The 12801-nt window shown below is 41.2% G+C and overlaps 1 pseudogene; it reads right to left on the reverse strand.

Moving 5' to 3' along the window:
- Nucleotides 1-9679, reverse strand: part of LOC122350710 — a 28040-nt pseudogene extending 18361 nt beyond the window's left edge.
- Nucleotides 9680-12801: the final 3122 nt, after the last annotated feature.

Below are 12801 nucleotides of genomic sequence, written 5' to 3' on the forward strand. Positions count from 1 at the left end.
ATGAAATAAAGTGTGTATTTGTAGTTGTTTCAACTGCCAAAATAAGTAACTAACAATGAGGTACTCATGCATAAATTTACCTAGGTAACAATTATTTCCAACAAAAATACCTCAAGTAGTACAGTTACTGTAAGTATTATAAAAGATAATGTTTATGTATTGGTGTGTATTATTATAGGTTATATTTTGCAATGTGACCGATATCCCATTTTAAAGTTACTGACTCAATTAAATTTGGCGTCATTTATTTTATATAGCGTTTTCATGATTGTAGCATATTTTGAGCATTGCCATACAGGTTCTCAGTGTGAGAAAAGTGTCAGTGCTGCAATACTGTCGTTTCACATTCCCGTTGGTTTTACAGACAATATCTTTCTTCATTTTTTTTTTTTTGCTTAGGGACGTATTAACTCAGAGGCGAAACGGCAATGTCGAACAACCCTGAGTCTGAGCAGATTGGTGTAAGCGCCTTGTCTGAGGCCAGTAAAACTAGTCCATAAATACAAGCGGCGGTGAGTAGGAGGAGCGCCTTCCATGCGGGACGGAGGTGGGCTGCTTAGCCTCTGCTCGCGGATGGCTGTAGCCACATTATGGCCCCTCAATCCCAGCCCGGCGGCATTCACCCAAAAGCCATATCTGCTCAACATTAAATACACCGCATTACCCATATAAACAAAGCATCCATGCAAGTGCATTGCAGCCACAAAGCGAAACAAACACAAGAGCTAACCAGGTATCACGCTACGGGCAGCAGCTAACACAGCTAGCTGTTTAGTCAGGTTGTGAACTCTCTTTAGCCCTCATTACTCGTACAGTCAAAGAAGAGTCCAATCTTTTATTCCTCCTATCTCTCTCTTAACCCCATGTTTCCCTGTTGCTGCTTAAATGGAAGTGATGGCACTTTCAGCCATCAAAATGGAAAGCCCATTGAGAAAAACAAACACTCCTCTAAAACAACTCTCACCTGCTTAGCAGGTACCTCGAGAAAGAAGGTCTACTTTAGATTTCCTCACTTGCTCTCTTTTATTTCCTTTGAAAAACCAGCATAAGCAAAGCAAATATTTTAGTGACCGCATGGGTAGTGGAGTAATCTGTTTATTTTCTTTTTTCTCCAACTCCTCTCACTTTTTGCCTCATGCGCTCCTCCATTCACCGTCTTCATGGGATGTATACAAATGAATGGATTCCTCCTGAAAATGGAGACAGCAGAGGATTTAAATTCACATGGCGATATTTCACTCTCAGTCTACACTCTCCATATCTGACTGTCTAAAATGAAGGCTGGAATTATATGACGCTGCTCTCGACTTTCTCCTTATCGGGCTGTTGCTTTCTGGGACATTATGTATTGAGGCTAGCACTCAACATGTACTGTGCAGTCCTTATATTCTCAAGGAGAGTCTATAAGAGACTCGTGTTTATTTACCCGTGCTCCTCTCTTCTTGAGTCCCTTATTAATACTGGCTAGTACGGATGAATATAACATAGTGGACGCACAAAAAAAAAAAAACAAAGCAAGTACAAATCCATGGACCAAATGAAATGTATTAAACATGTGGACTTCATAAATCTCAGCTGCCTCTGTTGCACAGTAATAGTGGTGTGTGTGCGTGTGTGTGTATTGCCTTTCTAGATACTACTTTCAATGAACATATGAACACAGTCTATTAATGGCATACAAATTGCTAGACAGATAGATGGATTGATTTAATATAATGTTGAATTTAATGTTACTACGCTAACATCTATACTTAGTTCAACTAGTATCAGTAATTGATTCAGAGTATTTGATGTAAGGGCACTTGCGCCGCTAATATAGTTAGAAAAATCAAGCATTGCAAGATGGCCCAGAAGAACAACTCAGAGGATAAACAATTGCTCCTTAATATAAAAGTTAATTTCTGACACAAAAATGCCTTCATTATTAAACATTATACAGTAGACAAGAGCAAGATTCAGCCAGTTCTCATTTTTTTAATCATTTCTCTCCTCTATCGGCTCCCGGCACAGCCATTTGGGGAGGGCAGGCTCAGTAACCCTGAGGGGCGCTTGCACCTTCAGGAGTGGATGAAAGGTAGAGAGCCTGAAGGGTGCCCGCTGCTCTCGGCGCCATGCCCCTGCAAAGCTGGGCACTGGCAGAACACAAGCAGGCACTTGCACACCTCCACTTCAGGGTGAGAGGGTGAGGAAAGTCAGGGGGTAAATCTACAGAAAGATAAAGCTAAAAGCACAAAGAGACAAATGCGGAAGAGTCTCTGGATGAAATAAGTAGCATTTTAAAGGAAAGTTTTTTGAAGAATTTTGAAGAAAGTTGTCAACAAAGCAATGTCCAGTAAACTTGCATTGTATGGCGGATGACAAATACATTTGTCCAAATATCTTCTTTTATGTTCCCCAGGAGAAAGAATATCTCATGCAGTTTTTGGAGCGACATATATGTGAGCAAACAGCAAGCCATCATTTTCATATAATGTTTAAACTGATTAAATTGAAGAGTCCGTTAAACACTGAGGATGTTGGATTCTACTCAGCCCCTCAGGATTATGGGTAGAAGTATAATCTGTCCTGTTCCCATTCTCTGCAGATGAGATAGAAAGGGCATTATGTCTTTCTAAGTGATAGCTAATCTGTGATCAAGAAGAAAGATCAGGCATGCTGAAAGACAGTTAGCCACCGTCGCGAGCTCAGGAGTTTGTCGCACTTTTACTGAAGGTTTCGCTTCACCGGCAAATGCTTTCCCTCCGCTCCACATTATCAAGCAAAACCGAGGTCAATAGCTTAGGCATAGGTTTTAAGCACTCGTGAAATGTCATCGGTCATATGCGGCGGCGCTGAGTTTGGAACCGTGTGTGTGCCGTGGGCAGACCTGTGAACTCCATTAGTACAGGTTATGGTTTGAAGCCCCCGCAGACTGTAGATCGCAGGAACACCAGCCGGGCAAATCACCAGGGACTCCGGCTTTTGTAATGCCAAAGCCCTCAGATAAACAAACGCAAATTACATGAGGAAAAGTCATCCTTCTTCCCGCCTTGGCTTTATTACTCGAGGTCCTAAAACAAATAAGAGCCCGGCACCTTTTAAATCGCTTTAATTCACATTTCCATGAAGTATAATTTAATCTTTTTTCCCTCCTCTCCTCTTTTTCCCGACACGTGACAATTACTTCATCGCAGCGTAGTGACGGATTAAAAAGTTGTCAAATTAAATATTTAAGAGGTCCGTGGGCGGGCGTGAATTTGTTTAAAGTATAACAGGCTGAAATTAAAGCTATGCAGCGCATGTCATTCCTCGGAGAGCGAATCCATAGATTTTCCTCAAGTGCCACCTACTTCCTTCCACCAGAACCGTACCGTTTGGGCAATGTAGCTCCATGCTGTGTTGGGCTGCTAATATCGCTTTTTTATACTTTGCCGTCAAAAGGAATATGGTTATGTATGATCCACGATAGAATAAAGAAATGAATACATTCGGAGAAAGTGAATAATTAGTTAATGGTTTCAATTGTGCTCTGAGAGTAAAGCAGCCAGCTCCTTTTCATGCCATTTTGAATCAAAGCCCACTCAGACAGTAGTTAACAGCATTTATTTTTCAATAACTGCAGAGATCAGGGAAGGAAGAAACACCCTGTGGAGATACCATATAATACAAGATATAACTTCTTTTTGTGTTGTGGAAAAATGGAAGTGACATGGGTGACAATTCGGAACAGCAGTTTTCCTGAGGATCAAAATTGTGCTGCGCTAGAAATGAGCATGCGGATCCAGCAGAGGGTTAAATCTTTATAAAGCCTTGGAAGTCTTGATGAGGAATAATGTGCGGTAGTAATTCATGCGTTCATGAAACTGTAACTTCAGATCAACAGAATAAAATTTCCAGACTTTTTGCATTTGACTCAATTAGTACTATTCCAAAAGCGCCTCTGCGATACTGCCGGACAAGCAGAATATATATCCCTGAATATAGAAGAGATCTTGACAGCCATAGGTTCAAACCTTGGAACACTTACAGAGCAGAAGGCTGATGATGGCAAAGTGAGAGTCATGAGCATCACCTCTGAATTATGGTGGATGATGCAGGATGAGTGACAGGAAAGGAGACAGCACAGTGAGCCGTAAGTATGTGTGTGCACACAGGAAGGAAACTGCTGTGCTAGGGCTGTACTAAATCTAGGACAGGGTTGCAAAATTAGAATCTCTCATGGAGGAGCTGCCTGCCATGGCGAGTTCACTGTCATTACATGTCAGTTCAGTTTGGTCCATCTTAAAAAGCAGAGTCATATCTTAAACACAGCTGGCCCTGTCTAACACAACTGTGACAGCCCAAATGAATCTGCAGATACTGAAACATTTCTGCAAACAGTCACTTGGCTGAATGTAAATAAGCCTTGGTTATTTATTTGGATGAGTTTGTGACGGATTCTTTACTTTAACAGTACTATCTTCCAAGACCCAGCATTTCAGAGGTTTTTTTCATTTGGATGATTGAACTGGTTCATCTACAATCTTTCTGGCCAAACAGCCCTCCAAAAATGGCATGTTACATGTCATTATTAGACAAGGCTGAATGTCAGTAAATGTTAATCTTATTAACACAGAGCTAAATTGACAGTAACAAAAATCTAAGACTAACAACTAAAACACATTTTCAAAATTTAAACAAATCCTAAAAGTATATTTAATAAATAAAGAAACATGTCTACTAATGTGTTTTTGGTGCACATATTTATCAAAGTATTCAAAGTCCTGAAATAAGCTGCCATCATTAACAAATAAAATGGCAGCAGCTAACAATAAACTATGAGTGAAAAATGTACTGACATTAGACACTTGAAATTAGCACATTAACTGAGCAGCCTAAAACACTAGGAAAACTGAAAAGCTAGATAAACTGAAATCTAGCTAAATTAATAATCACATACAAACTAAATAAATTAATAGATCAAAACTAAAATGCAAAATGATAATACTAATAATAACAACGTAACAAACTACTTTAACTAAATTAAATTACAGAAAGAAAAACTAAAGGAAAAGCCATTTCTCAGTAAGAGCAAGTTTTGAACATTACAAGACCATTTTGTTCTTTGGAAAAAGCACCAATGAATAGTTTACAATAAGACCAGGAATGTCTGCATTAGGAAAGAACACAGGTTATTTTTGACTTCACGGTGGCTTTAAGGGTCACAGCAGGTTTACGTCAATTATAATGACTTCATTCGTAAATGTATGACCCTGCACCGCTATAGAAATCCTCCAGGTTAAAATGGACTCTGGAGCCATTTCTTAAACAGTTCATTCCGTTCCACTGTTTGTCCTGTCACACACAGATCTGTTTTATCCATCTCCTTCTTTTCTCCATCTCTCCCTCCTATCTTTCCATCTCTTAGTCTTACACGTTCTCGCTCTGGTTCCTTGGCGGGCTGCATAATTAATGCATGCACTGATGCAGTGTCACGCACTGACTGAGAGTCCTTAGCTCCCCCACCACCGACTATCGTTTCACCCAGGAAAGAGGAACTTCGGAGAGCAGGCGCACAAGCCGGCATGGGAGGACCAAGCCCGTCTCTAAACCACCACCCTCCTCCCGTTCTGTTGTTTCATCTCGCCATTGATTGGTGCGAAACAGGGTAGACAGCAAAACAACAGCTTATGTTCCGCGAAAGGCCCCGAATATATTATGCATTCGAGTTCTTGGAATATATCTTTGGCTGATCCTCAAATATTTCTCCAAGGCTCAGGCGTGTTTTAGCCCCCATTCTTCCTGCCTCAGACTTCGCTACGCTTAGGCATGAGTGGGCGGTTGTTGTCTTGCGTGTGACACGCTGGGCTGAGTATAGTGCTCCTATCAAGAGAGGAGCTGTTGCAAGTTGATGAAAGGAGCGCCGGTGATTGCTGGGCGACAGGGAATGCTGTTTGGAGACGCATAGGCGAATTCTATCTCGAGAGGCGATCCCTCCGGAATAGTCTTCAGCGCATAAGAGGATGCGCCCCATACCTGGCGCAGCAAATTCGTTACATTTCAATAGAGAGCAGTTTCACACCATAGACTCTGTGATTAAATGCCGATGCCTGCCATTTTGTGGGAATACACAGAATTCCCTTGCCACGATTTCCTGACCGTTTTACCTGTCAAAACAATTGGCGGAGGACAATGCCAGGAGTAGTGTGAAATAATACATACTGCCTACTGACTGAAACACAGCTCTCAATGTACAGTATATCTCTTCCAGCAATCCCTCCATCTCCCAATCTCAATGGCTTTCTCCTTTCTTTTTATCTCTGCTTCCCTCCGAGGCCTGTGCGTTGGGGTTACGAGCAGAGACACAGATTAAGTGATTTGATCCAAACCAAACATTTGAGAATTCAGGCCCACAAAGGGGTCAGCGCTGGGGCGAAAGGGATGTGCCTTACACACGCATTCCGCATAAAACCACACACACTCAGACTGCTCCATTAGCCCGTCACTAGGCGCTGTCACTGGCGCAGCCCTGCAGGGATTTCTCAGGGAGAAATAGCCTCAACACATTGCACCTTATATTCTCTTGTAGTGTGGCTCTGACTCACTGCAATGGACAATTCAGAACCAAGAAAAATATAAAGAGAGAGAGAGACAGAAAGAGAGAGTACTGAGAAGATGGGGAAAAGAAAGCGGAGAATGTGTCCAGTGTGAGAGTATGTAGATACAAATACTCTGAATAAAACTTTGCCATTAAAACAATTGGACTCTAATTAAAAGAAAACACACAGAGCTATATAAGTCCACTTTGGAAATGTCACGCTAATGGCATTACGCCATCACTTTCACCTGAGTCCCTCTTCTGTGTGCTTTGGATGTTTAATTGTGAGAGGGCTGGATGGGAGGAAAGAGGATGGGGCTACACTCAGGACATCAGCCGCACTACAAGTGCGTCCTTAGTACGATTACGTTTACGTCTTGAGGTCCCGTCCAGCTATAATGCTGCATCTTCCAATAAAGTTTTGCTTGTGTAGATGCCATTAAGAAAACACAAATGCAGAGTACAGTCTCTGTGCTTTCCCTCAATTGGATTTTATGCACGTCTTCTGGGGACATGACACTGTCAAATGAAATGTAAGAAATTAATCTTTTGGGCTTTTTGGGGGGGTGGGGTTGCAAGCATTATTTTGAAAACTGTTGTGAGTAATATCATTCACTTTTATGCGACGTACCTTCTAGACTCTTAATCTTTACTATTTTATCTTTATAGATCACTTAGCCTGATTATTTATCACAGAATCTTTTGGAATTTTGATAATATGCAGATTTCTGCAATTATATAAACAAAATGGACTGGAACAACTAATGCCAGAAAACAAACTACTTACTGATGTATCGCTGTTGTTTTCCAGAATGATTTTACTTCCTACAGAATGATGTCATTGAAACTGGCTTTTATTTAAAGGCATTTCATAAAAAAACCTTAGGATGTATAAATTGATTTAAAATTAATACAATAATGCCAAGAAAGCATATTTTCATTATCATTGTTTTCATAGAGGAATGCACCACTTATTAATGTGACTTGTAATGATTAAGAGTGCAAGTAATATATCGAACTAGTTTTCTGATTTATGCGCATTTGCTGATGTGTAGCTAATAGCTGTATTATGCGCACCTATACTGTTCTGTCTTGCTTCCTGTATCAGCTGAATCCAGTAGGCTGGACTGCATGATATCTGCTTCCATTGCACTTTTCCCAGACACTTTAACAGGATGTCTACACTGATGCTGAAGCTTAGCCTACCCAGAGATTTGAAGGCGTGGCGAAGTCGGCGGTTAGCCTTTAACTTGTCAGCGGTGACACCGCGTTCCGTTAGCAGCTAACTGCCTCATTTATTTCCTTATCCGGAAGATTCTGTGCAACGGCGAGAGAACCTGCTGACCTTGCCATTTCCGACCCGCGACCTACTCTCCTCCCTTTTGCTCTCCTGTCTGGAGCCTAAAAGGACTCGCTGAGTCTTGGGTTCTATGCGATTATCTGAGGAAGCAATGGAGAGAAAAATCTGTGCATGTAGAAGCGCATGTAGATGGTGCTAGGGAACAGTCAGGCGCAAATAGTATTGTGCTAACTTTTAACTCTAATATTATAATGGATGGCTAAAAAGGGTTAACACATATGAGCTTTAACTATGTGACTAATTATGTGAAACTGAACTATTTTTACAGTAAATTGACAGAGAAGAAAGAAAAAGCAGGCGTGCCATCATTAGAGAAACATGCACATCCACATAGCGGCACTCTGGCATCGCTGCTCTGCTGTGGCGTCCTGATAAGGGGGAAGAGAGTAAAGGAGGTGTGAGAGGAGCATCTTTGAGCTCCTCAATAAATTCCTCATTATTTGAAGTGGAGTATTTGAGAGCTAAGGTAGGGTGGTGTGTGTTCTCTTAATCTTATGTCTGTCGGTGGCAGGCTATGTATGAGACAGGGGTGGAGTTAATGTAATGTATCACAGTGGGGAGCCTCACCATATGCCACTCTAAACCCCTATTAGTCAAAAACACTCCTTTCCTCCCTCCGTGTTATAAAGAAATGAACCACGCTGCCACTTCAATGGCGCTAGGGAGAAGACTTTGCTCAAAAACTGGTAGTGAATACAGAAAAAAGCAGTCTAAACTCTCAAGTTTATAATTATTCCCATCATACCAAACACCTAAAATGGAACAACAGGAGTTAGCATTTAATTCATGTACATTATGTTGAAGTTAATGTATTAAGGTAAGTGTAAAGCACAAATTAATACAAAAAAATACAATTAAAAAAACAGACCCAGTATTGGAGCCCTGTGGATGCGCCGAAAGATTTTAATGTAAATTGACCGCGGGGCATGTCAAAAAAGCAAAGAAAAACACAGATGAAGGTCATATTGTGTTGGAAATGGGTAGAAGATGAAACCAGGAGGCTGATCTGAGGCCTGGCACACGAATTAGTGATGTGCACCAACAGCGTAATTGGAAGTAACAGTAGAAGAAAGGACAGAGGAAATTCACACAGGCAGGCATGAAAAGGCCTGGACGCAGGCTCTGGACTAAGCGGGAAAAATAGACCAGCGTCTCATGGACTCCGTCTCAATTAGAGCTAACACAATCCAAACATCTCCCCATGTCCACTTGCTCAATGAAAGCACAAATCTGCCTTTGGCCTATTTTAGAAAGCTCTCTGAATGGGTAGTGCTATTTTGTATACTTTGCACTTGAGCGGCTCATCAGAAGTCTAGCGGCATATGTCGGATGAGATTAGTGGGCCTCCTGGAATTCTACCCCACCAGGTCTTCCTGGCAGCCTAGCACGCAGGTGCATTTATGGCCCAGGTGCTCAGAAATGCCATAAATTTTGGTTTTTTATTAAAGAGAATTAAGAAGATGATTTCTGATGGCTGTCTTAATCTCTGTGGACCTCGGATTTCAAAGGCAATGGGTCAATTACTATATTTGCAATGGCAGAAACAAGGACTGCTAAAAAAACATGCAGAAAATAATGAAAAGACAGATAAAGAATGTTGCTCCATATCACTAACAGCTCTATTTCTTCTGCCCAAGCGGCTCTATGCCCGCTGAGCATCTGTGTCACCCATACGCCACACCGGAGGCTGCCAATCTCGCATGGGCACACCGGCACTCACCGTGCCACCGAGCCACCCTCTGCTGCTCAGCAAGCACCGCCATGTCCACATTCGCCTGTCGTCCTCCTTCTCCTCCTCCACAGTTTGTGGGGGCCTCAGCTGCAGCTTAATTTCCTGTGACTTGCCCTATTACTGTAGTGGGATTAATTGCCATTAATTATTCACACATAAGCTCATCCATAAATCCTTCAGGGTAAATGTCTTCTGAAAGCTGCCATACTAATATGGATAAACACGCTGGGATGCTTCGGGCAGCTGAATCTATCACTCCACCCCTGCAGCAAGGAGAGCCCTCCTGGCCCGCCAGTCTTGCAAAACAGCCATAACTCTCCCACGAGAGAAGCGTCAAGTCAGACCCACAGAGGAGGTTCTGTCACGCACCTAGCATGTTCTGCTATCAGTGCTTACACTACTGTAAAGATGGATGGAGGCAGGTCGAAAGAGCCAGGCCAACAGTGCTGGAACAGACTGCCGTAAATTATGCGAAGTTTAACATTTGAGGAGAAAAAGGGGTAGAAAACCTCTCAGTGAAGGGGAATTTGAGCAGCTGAACTTTGAAGGCTTATCAGCTGGATTTAAACAAACACAGCTAATGTAAGGCAGTGTCGACAGGGCATATCTTAAAAAACCGGACTGGATTTATGCTATTCCATGACAAACAGGAGTTACCGTGAAAGGATTTTCCTCAGACTAAAGCACACAGGCATCTTGAGATCCCCATACACTCTTTTAATGGAAACACCGAATGGTAAACTCTCCATCTAAAACTACTTCAAAGGAAGTGGTACCTGGTTGTGTATCATTTCTGGATTAGAAATGGCTATTATTTGGTCACAAGATTAGATGTAGTGGTTGACTAAAAAATACTGACAGGTCCAAGGTAGAACATCATGGTGAACCTGCTTAGAACTAGGTATTCCCTTGAGTATTCAAATACACAGAGTTAATCTCAAATGCCACTTCAACAATTAAACATTACATAAAGCACATTCACTGCCTTAACGTGTGATTTATTAAGAAAAGTGAATAGGTTTAATGTAATATATAATACACATATAATTAAGTTGCATGAGTTTCTAATCTGACTTTAAATCAGCAGCACCTGTGATGCAGCCAAATGCCGCCTCACTAGGTTTTGCGGCAGAGGGACTGGCATATTTAAAAAAGGCTCTGAGCTCTTCACACTTTGAGAATCTTTGCGGTCTCTTCTAGTCATGAGCTTGTGAGCTATCTCAGAAATTGCCCCAGCGTTTCTGAGGCAATAGATTTAAAAGCTCACGCTTCATAAAATCATAATAATGGCCATCATGTAAATCTGCTGAATATGAAATGTCTGCCGGGAGGTGGCGGCATGCAAACAGTATTTAAAAGCCGACACTTTTACAAGTACCTTAAATCAGCCAAGCTTCAGTCTGGTCCTCAGCACGAGAAGCTCCGGAAGAGAGAGGAGGCGAGACGAAGAAGTCTGATGCCTCATGGCTAGTCTGTGAAACTTCACAGTTGTCTGACAAACTCAGTCATAATACACCAGGCTGACAATTGCTCGCCAACTCTTGAAGCAGGGTCTCTAAAGTGTCTGAAGCTTGGCACTAATAGAGGACGGAGAAGTGCCGTCCTAGGTCTTTAAACATAAACACTTGCGGAGGAATAAAAGAGAGGCAGAAGAGAGAGAATAAGAGTGAGTTGGGAAAAGAAAGAGTGGGAAAGAGCGAGACAGAGAGGCACTAATTGTTCTACCAGAGCCTTCTGCTCCAGATTAATGCAGGAAAACATTTTCATTTGGGTACATAAGTTTGTTTTTCTGATTTAAACATTTTATGCTAATGGCCCTTCTGCCAGCTCTTTAATGCTTTACACACTGCTGTAAACAGCCCCCTGAGCTTATCCATCACACTTGCGCTCCTCTCGCTCTCCCTCTCTCTTTCTTTCTCTCTCCCTTCATGCCTGTATATCTATGGCATCCAAGACAATACTAGAAAGAAGACAAATTGCAACTACATGATGTCTCCGTCTCTTATAAACACACACATATATTTACTTAGCTAGCTAAATGAGATTTTATCAACTTCCAGTATATATACTTTTGAAGAAAATTACACTTTTAATCAGCTGAAGATGAATTAAATAGTTGACAGTAAAGACATTTATAACATTGGAAGGATTTCTATTTTAAAATAAATAAAGGTTTGAACATAAAAAGTATATCATGGTTTCCACAAAACATCAAGCATCTCAACATGGTATAATAGGAAATTAATCTTATCTTCCAAAGGAAGATAATAAGAAATTAATCTTGAACGCCAACCAGCATACTAAAATGATTTCTGAAGGATTCTGCATTACGCTAAAGTTATGGCTTATAAAATTAACCTTTGTAATCACAGGAAAATATTTTTTCTAAATAAAACTAAACTAAAATATAGAAAGCAGTTACCAAACTAATTCTCATCGACCTCAAAAAAGTTTACTGAATACATTAAATACTTCTTCTAAGTAAATCCAAACTTTGGCACACAAACCTTTGACATTGAGACTTTTGAAACAGCAGCAAAACTTTTGGTCTATGTTTGGTCTGTACAGCCCCTCTGTGAGCTCATCTTCTTCCATCTGTTGTCCTCATCTTAGCATTTACAGACAGCATTAAGTGACACAGACCCCATAGCGCATTTAAATCTTGCAGTCTTCTGGGGTTTTAGTCCCTACACGCAGTCTTCATCTGACACCTTTCAGAGTGAGCATTCATCAGTATCACTGTCATAATTGATACTTACTAATTTCTCCTCTTTCTCTCTCTGGCTCTCTGTCAGCTGCCAGGGAGCCCTCAGCGCAGTGCCCTCATTTGTGGACTTCAACCGACTCCACAGGGGTAATTACACTTCATGTATGGGTGAATTGTAAATACAAAGACAGACTACACCTGCACATTTCACATCACAGCTGGAAACTGTGAGGCAGATCGGAGTGTATAGATGTGTCTGACAGCGTTAATGTTTCACAAATTGGCCTGTCATGTAGGAACACTGTAGGATGTTTAGTCTGACTTTTACATACATTTAAACAAAAAGAGGATAAATTATCAATGAGAATATATGTATTTCTTTCATTACAAATCCGAAAAAATAAAAATGTAATTTCAAATAAAAGTATTTAAATCGAATTATAAAT

The sequence above is a fragment of the Puntigrus tetrazona genome, chromosome 8 (assembly GCF_018831695.1).
Source record: "Puntigrus tetrazona isolate hp1 chromosome 8, ASM1883169v1, whole genome shotgun sequence".
Lineage (NCBI taxonomy): Eukaryota > Metazoa > Chordata > Actinopteri > Cypriniformes > Cyprinidae > Puntigrus > Puntigrus tetrazona.